Source organism: Pezoporus occidentalis, unplaced genomic scaffold, assembly GCF_034315485.1.
Source record: "Pezoporus occidentalis ecotype Australia unplaced genomic scaffold, CSIRO_AGI_Poc_V1 ctg4, whole genome shotgun sequence".
In the NCBI taxonomy this organism is placed as follows: domain Eukaryota; kingdom Metazoa; phylum Chordata; class Aves; order Psittaciformes; family Psittacidae; genus Pezoporus; species Pezoporus occidentalis.
In genome coordinates, this window is record NW_026915724.1 from 268,794 (window position 1) to 277,514 (window position 8,721).

Genomic DNA, 8,721 nt, shown 5'->3' on the forward strand with positions numbered 1-8,721 from the left:
TGTATTAAACAAAATGGACACACCAGATGTGGTCAGCTGAGAGGCGGTAGATGCAATTCTGTACCAATACATCCTGCTTAGAAACTAGAACTCAGTCTGAGTTTACAATCTCAAGTTTTCAGTGTTCAGTGAAGCACATGCTCTAACAAACTCTAGAATTTGGCCCCCCTGTTGATGATGATCATTAGTACTCTCTCAAATTAAGTAGCAGATTGTTCATATCATCACAATGAACTATGTGAACATCAATATAATTCCATACCATGAAGGTGGGGTTTTTTTTAGTTGACTTTACTTAAAACCTTAACAGTTTATATTGATAAAACTACAATTTTTCTGAGTGATAATTTTCTAACTGGATAATATTATTTCTCAAATTACTTTTATGCCTTCCTTCATGTCATAAATCACTGGTGGAGAAGCACTGGTATTACACCTAAAACTGACAAGAGTTGAGGTGACACTGCCAATAACAAGATAAATATTTTTTTAAAGATCTTTTTCGTGCTTTGCAGGAAATATCACCACCACTGTTGCAAGCCAATAAATATTCCTGCTGTTGGATAAAACATATACTGAATTTATCCACCAAAAGAAAAATAAAATCTTACTGAGTAAACCTGAGATACCAAGATCTCTCTGATCATACATAATGAAGTGAAAAGAATAATCTATTTAATTCCCTTAGGAAATACAAAGCCATTTAAGAAACATATCCTTCACAATAAGCCAATTAAAAAAAAAATGTTAAAGTAATCATTGTATTTGGCATGTTTTTCCAGTCTAGATAATCAAAGAGAGACCTGTTTTGCTAAATGTGGTCCAACTTTTTTATTCAATATTTTTATATTATTTTTCATTGGGAAGATCATGAAAGAACATACCTTCTGTCTCAGTCGCATGCAACATGAAACTGAAGCTTACAGAGAAGTTTAGATTTTAATGTTTATTTTTGAACTAACATCAAATATTATGTAGACATACTATAGTGTCCCAGCTCTTGTGAAAACCTACACAAAGTAGGGGGTCCTGTTCTTTGAGAATTAGTGTAGTTAGTGTAAATAGTGCTGCAAAGACCTAAAGGGACAAAGGATGCCAAGAATTTGAAGTAGAAATCATAAAATGAGAAGGATACTTACCAAATGATCATCTTCCCTAAAGAAAATGAGAGATACCCAAATAAGAACTGTGTACCTTCCTTATCTAGCTATGGTTCTGAAGAAGAATCTTAGGTCTCAGAACAGAAAAATACTGACTGCAAAGCATAGAAAGCAAAGCTGTTGCATTAATAGGTACCATTTTAAACAGTTACTTTTCAGATTAAAACTGTATTTTGGAGTGATACGAAGAACTGCAGAGCTGAAAAGAGGGATTATAAAACAAAAAGGGTACTCTTCAGTTTAAGAAATATTTCTATTGCTCTCCAAGATTTATTTCATCCACCATACAAGATGTGTCAAGAGTTATGCTGATCCTTCACTGGGAGCTAAGCATTCCAATAGTTTTTACATTACCATGCACCACAATAGCAGTCCTTGACACTGCTTATAAGTGTCATACAGAGCCTTCATTAATTGTCGTTATCTTTAAGATATAAAAGAAATCCTCTCTTTTTTAATGTTATTACACAAAAAGTGCACGTGTTACCTATATACAGCAAGTGCAAAAATGTTTTGCACTATAATAATTTAGAATATATGGGATAGAAATTGTACTATTGTTAAACTGTCAGTCAAAACTCTTGTTATACAAGGATAGAACATCACATCCATCTACAACAGCCTTTTCTGTCAGTCAAATGTGTTGTTCTATACAAATCTAGCATCAATTTGATTTCTAAATTGGCAGAGGCTGTAAAACATTATTCTAATGTGATACCAATGTGATCTAAATTGATGGTGATATAGGAATACAACACAGGTTTCCTCTCAAATCCAGTTCTCCTTGTGCTTTTAGGCATCTGCATAACATAGATGATTCTGCATATATAAGTACATGAACAGTCAAATGAAATTTAGCTTTCACTACATGCCAAAGAAAGAAATATTTGGCAATAATCTCCAGTAATCTGAAATAAGCCATAATTTGAGAATTTTGTACCAGGGTGATGAAATAATTATGTGCCCTACAACCCCCCCAAAATAGTCCTCTTTATCCACCACATACTCTCATTCAGAACCAGATTAGTCCTTTTATCCTAGCTACGAGTAACTGTGGCTTATGAAAATTGAGCTAAAAAGCAGCTGAATTCCTACAGCATTTTTCTGTGATATTAGCCAAAAAGTGAAGTGAATGGGACAAAGTATTCACTCATAAAAGAATGCAGTTGGACTCTGTTTCTTGTCCCACTGCAAAGCTGAATAAAAATAACATGGACAGTTGAAATTTAAATTTGATTATTGAAAGAAACCCCACAAACAAACAAAAGACCAACCCAGAACAATAACCAAAACAGTAAGTCAAGACAAGCTCTGGCCCTTTTTAGCACATTCCCATACACACACTGACATCTGCAATTTTTGCATTAACACATTAATTTTTTGTACCTGGGTTCAATGCATGTTAGAGAAAGAACATCAAATCAATCTCTTGGCAGACCACTAATAAATTTAACCACCCATTTTCTTCCATTCTTGGAAGTGTGAAAGCACAGTTAATAAAAGTACAGGTTACCAAAAGCAATGTTAGGCTTCCAATGTAATATTTTTTTTCTTTAGTCATTTCATATAGGAATCATAAATCTAGAGTGATTTATTAGCAGACTTACAATTATTTGGGCATATGCAATGCAGCAGAATTTTTCATGGGTATAATCAGTGATTTTTAATATACTTGGCATACACAACTTTACAGAATACTACCTAATGATTGACAAGATCCTAAAATCCTCAAGAGCTCTGGGGGCAAGTTCAAACAAATTGCTATTGAGATGATATCACCAATCTCTTTTCCACTTGGGGCAAGTTCAAACGAATTGCTATTGAGATGGTATCATCAGTCTGTTTTCCACTTGAAGTGTTTCAGTAACACCTACAGTCAAAGAAAAGGGGGGCAATGACTAAATCATACCAGTTTTCAGAAGACTAAAGCTTGTAACTAAAGCTTGTAACTGTTAATGAAGATATGTGACTATGAAACAGAGAGGCTAAAATGCAAGCTCATGCTTTATCTTACCAATCCAGCTACCTTTATACACATCTGAAGTAAACAGCTGGCAAACCTCAGGATATGAGAGTTAGAAGTAGATTATGTACAGAATTACCAACCAGTAATTTTCAAAATCTGGCTATAACTTGAAAAAGATCCCAATACCTTGTTTTTGTTCTCAGCTTCAACACTTTAACTTCACAGTAAGCCACCTAATTTTAATAAGACTCAGATAAAATGTAACTATTATTTCTGACTCCATTAAAACTTAACTATTATTTCTCAAAATCTCTTATAAGGACTATTTCACTATGTTAAAAGTATGGATACTTGATATAAAAGGAATTTGTAAGGCAATCAAGAGTTTACAGATAAAAATTAAACAGGCAATTAATGCAATTCCAACATTTACTGCAATATTTACTTATGCAGTATGTCAGAGACTAAAAATTAGGCATCTTACATACCTCTACCTTTTCCACTCTGAGAAAACTGTAATTTACTCAGCACAGTGTGTTGTATGTATTCAACTGTCCAGGCTTATAACATTCCATGCATCCAAACATTTCATGCTAATTGTTTCTGTTTCTGTGCTTTTTAATTTAAGATAGGGATAAAAACTACTCAATCTCAAGTACCATTTCAAATATTTGAATTGATACTTGAAAGCTGGTCTACAATAAAAAGTGTCAGCAAAGTAACTACACAAATTATAGATCATGTGGTGACCGAGGTTGGAACAGAACTCTGGAGATTGTCTCATCCAACCCCTGATTCAAAGCAGATTGTTAAAGAGTTGTATCCAGTTGAGTTTTAACTATTTCCATGGACAGAGACTCTACAACCAATCTGGATAACCTGCTACAGTATTCAATCACCCTTAAAATATGGCAGATAGAATAAATTACTCTGTCAACTATTATACTGTCAAAAATAATATAAACATAGTTATGCTGGAAAAAAGAAAATCTAAATTCTTCTGAAGCAAAACTGAATTGCAGAACTGAATTTATATGACAATTTATATAATATGACTTAATTTGACAAAATAAAAATAAATAAAAAAATAAAAAAAAATGGGAAGGTTACCACATAACATGGTAAAACCTTCTTTTCCTCCAGAATGTAAGTATTAAGATCCATTCTGTTTCTAAGTTTATTTTTTCAAAGAAGACTATACCGTGGTTGATTTTCAAACGTCATGGAATACAGTACACTAATTTTCACAGTGACAATCAAATTTAATAATTATTTTGATTGATAAAAATGTATAATGTCTATAAAGTGTAAACCGCCTAGTGTACAATTCTTCCACAAAAAAAAAATACCAGAATTTTCAGTACCCGTGCACTGCTTTATGCACCATAAACTATGGAATAGAATCAGTTCTTTCAACAGATGTGCATCTCCACCAGAGCTTCTGCTGGCTGTACCCGGTAGGTACTATGATTTTTTTCTCTTCTTGTGCTGTCATGATTATGCCAGCATACAGCTGGATGTAACAATCTTAACATTTCAAAGTGGAGAACAGATATTAATTTATGTCTACAACACTAAGAAACAAGCAGATATTTTACACACCAAGAAATCAAAGAAAGGTGAAGTGCTTTGTCTAAAGGCACTTGGAAGAAATGAGTAACAAAGCCATAATTAAAATTCAACATCAAGCTTCATGTTAATCCTCTAGACCTAACTGCCTTTTTCAAAGTGCATGATTTGGAACATCAAAAATAAGAACCAATTCAGTGTTTTTTCTCAATACATGCTTTAATGATAAAATAAAATACCACTTTCAGCTTCTTCTTCTGTATTGGCATGGACAATCATCTTTCTCAGGAATCAAATTCATGAAATTGTTCTGGAATTAAAAAAGGACAAACTAAAAAGGAAGATAACTGACAGTTAAAATTTAAATTCCACACTTGATTTGGCCTCTGCCTCTGTGTACTGAGGGACTCACAGGAAAACACATATACGTGCCAGGTATGTTAGCATGCCAATTTATCCTAGACCAATTTAATTAGTTTGCTTTCAATGCAAAGGTGCAGCACCTCAGCAATTATGAAATCGTTAATACAACAGAGCATAACAGCACCTTTAGAGATCTTGTCTAACCTCTAGGCACACATATAACCCCCATTAAGGCTAATGGGAGTCACATGTGTGCATCCAAGGGAGAAGAGACCCATTAAAACTGATACAACATATCCATTAATCTTCAGGTCACTCTTAAGGTCAAACATTATAAAAATGTTTATGAACAGTACTTGCTAGGTATGCACAGTGGCTACTTCGGGTTTAGGATAGACCTGTGAGCAGTTAAGGCCATGGAAAATGTCTGCTTTAAAAGCATCACCACATTTCAAGTAGTGGTATGGAAATTTGAGAGTGCTTTTCTGTAGTCAGAGAGGACATTTTTCTATCATCTCCTGAAAGAATTAGAAGGATAGAGATGATCAGAAAGGTTAGACACAAATGAAAACCTTGGACAAAGGTATACTCTAGCTTTTTTCTTCCATCCCCCACTCTTCATATTACAGTCCCTTAGCTGCAGTTTTCAGCTTCAAGAATATTAACTGCAGTGACTAAATTCCCCATATGTGCAGTCTGCTACAAAGACACTACTGTCCTGGGTTCAGCAGTAGCAGTCATGTTTTTTTTTCCTTTGTGGTAGCTGGTGCAGTGCTGTGTTTTGACTTCCAGCCTGAGAACAGTGTTGGTGAAGTCGATGTTTTCAGTTGTTGCTAAGTGATGTTTACCCTGACCAAGGACTTTGTGAGGCTCATGCTCTGCCAGGGAGGAGGGGAAGCCGGGAGGAAGCAGAGACGGGGCGCCTGACCCAGGCTAGCCAGGGAGGTATTCCATACCACAGCACGTCATGGCCGGGGTGGGGGGTGACTGGGAGTTACCCGGAAGGACACGGGCTTCCGGGTGGAACTCGTTTTCTTGGCCGGTGGTATCGTATTCTCTTCCCTTGTTATTTTCCCTTACCATTGTTGTAGTTGATAGTAGCGGTGGTGATTTGTGTACACTGGTTGCTGGACTGTTCTTGTCTCAACCCGTAGGAGTTGCACTTTTTCGATCCTCCTCCCCGTTCCTCCGGGAGTGGGGGGGGGGGGGACATGGACCTCGATTGTTGTCAGCTCGGCACCACTCACTGGGAGTGAGTGAACAAGTTACCTGACTGGGTTTAAACCACGACAACTACAAATAAGATTTTGATTATTGAATCACCAGCGAACCACAACAATCCAAGCACTGCTTCCAGGGAGGAAGGGGCATTAAATTTTTCCAAAGAGAAAGGTAGCCCTGCTTTGCAAGTCATTTCATTCTGCATATCTAAAAACTCCTTTTTTTCACCACTGTAGTATAGTTTAAGCAAGCACGCTCTTTTCCATCTTAGAAAAAGTTGAGGCTATCCAGTCTGTAAAAGTGATCTGATCAGCAATGAATTTGTCATCTTTGTTCACACTGAGTCCTGAAGGACAAAGAGATTTCTCAGCGGCATGGGGTCCAGATGATCTCCTCATAAACACAGCAAAAGGAACAGCAAGAGGAAATGTGTCAGATGAGTACACAAGCAAGGACAAACTTCAGATACTAACTACCCCTATTTGTTTACTGTTTCTTTCAGGTACTGGAATGAATGAGGAAAGGCGGCTTCATCATGAGTTACTCACAAACTATTCTGAAACTCATGTTCAGAAATCCTGTCAAAACTTATTCTGCATGTGAGACTTGTTCAGCACTCCCCAGTTACACTTCCTGTTACAGGGTTTGTAAGTATTCCAAGCATTGACAACTTAGCATTGCAAGCTTTTGTTCAGAGCCCTGTGACAGATGGTCAGCTGCATCTGGAGCATCAGGCCAAAACACAGGCAAGAGGCTGGGGAGCAAACTGTAACCTAGGAAGTGTGGCTCCAGAGACAGTCACAACAGTATCAACCTCAGAAAAGAAGCAACACATTGCTTCAGTCTTCAGTTACTGGCCCTCTATTGCCTTTCTCTCTATGCTCATGTCACACAGGTTCTCACTTCCCAAGGTTTTTAAATGCTGATATAGCTCTTCACAGTGCCCTGCACAAGGAAGTGTTTTTGTTTCTAATTCAAACATGAAATGATAATAAATAACAGAAAATGAATTCCATGATTCAATTAAATTGCACCTCAGCAGAAATAAATTATCATGTGGTTTTGCTTCAAAGCAAAAATCACTGCAAATACCACAGAGGTACATGGTAGGCTATCTAAACATTTGAGTGTGACAGTCTTTCCTTGATTAGTGGTCATAACCTTTCCACTACAATGTCTTTCTGTGAATCAGAAGAGCCATCCTAGCTCAAAAGGTAAACTTGTTTTGCTTACAATGAAGTTTCCATATAAAAGATGTAATCCCCATTTTGTGGAATCAGCTATATGAATTAGACTTATCCACTTCAAACAGCTCTAAAAGAGGAATTACTTACTCATTGTTAACAGTTAGGCACTGTTTTGAAGATGCTTTGCCATTGTGGAAAATTACATGTAAATATTCAACAAAACTGTTCTTTCAAGATCATAACATTCACAAAGGGCTCCATCCTGTTTTGTGACACCACAAGTAGTCCAGAGTGGTAGCTAATTTCCTGGGTCTGAGTCACAAAAAAAGTAGCATAAAATCCACCAATACATGCCCATGGAATCCCCCCACTCCACCAGCCTCCTTAGCATAATCTCAGCAAGGTATACTTAGAATTAGGACCCTTAATGTCATATGTAAACCTGTATTCACGAACAACGAGTAAACATAGTTACTGTTTGGAAATAAATCACTAGCTGAGCATCTTTTATATTTAATTAACAATGTAGATGCCTCTCAATCTGTTCATACAGTAAAATCTTAGAAAGTTACCTTTATTTGCTTCCTAGAACTATAATAACCAGCTTTCCAATGCAACCTTCCTCAACTGCGTAATACATTCAAATAATACCTCCTGAGACACCTAAACACTCCCAGACCCGTGAGGGAGAACTTGGCTGTCACTAACGCCAGGCACCAAACGATCAACCACGCCTCAAACAGCTCTGAAGCTGCTGGAGAAATACGGGCCTGCAGTACTTACAGTCTATTCAGTTTCTCCTCTCACAGCCCTACGAATCCTGTCAGGAAACGCTACTGAAACCCCTCACTGCCCTAGGCTATCCTCAACCCCAGGCTGCTCGGCCTCGCTGCCCCGTACCACCCTCGGTGACCGCCCCATCCCGAGTCGGAAGTCCCTCCACCGCCGTACGGCCGGCCGGCCGGCCGAGCAGAGCAGAGCAGAGCAGAGCAGAGCAGAAGCCGCTGCTAGCTCTTGCCGAGCTGAAGCACTCGCACTAGCGAAACTGCAGCACTAGCGAAACTGCAGCTCCACTTCCACCGGGACTCCGAACCGCTCTCAGAGACCGAAAACCACCCAGAAACCACCCACACCCCACCAAACCCCTCGGCCTCAGCCCGTTCGCCATACTCAGCCCCGAGTCAACGCCCCCTCCTGTCTCTCCCATTGGCTCCTCACCAGCGCCGCTGACTGGCTTTACTGCCCGTCAATCAAA

The 8,721-nt window shown here is 38.0% G+C and overlaps 1 long non-coding RNA gene across 3 annotated transcripts; it reads right to left on the reverse strand.

Annotated features, from left to right (window-relative positions):
• Positions 1-505: 505 nt before the first annotated feature.
• LOC134171179 (uncharacterized) lies at positions 506-8,419 on the reverse strand. Of its 3 annotated transcripts, none has more exons than XR_009967533.1 (4): positions 8,250-8,419; positions 7,716-7,778; positions 4,935-5,576; positions 506-3,030 (listed from the first exon to the last, which is right to left on the reverse strand). It is a non-coding gene; the product is annotated as an uncharacterized LOC134171179 (long non-coding RNA). The 3 variants fall into 3 exon arrangements; XR_009967535.1 differs by lacking the exon at positions 8,250-8,419 and adding an exon at positions 8,039-8,243; XR_009967534.1 differs by lacking the exon at positions 7,716-7,778.
• Positions 8,420-8,721: the final 302 nt, after the last annotated feature.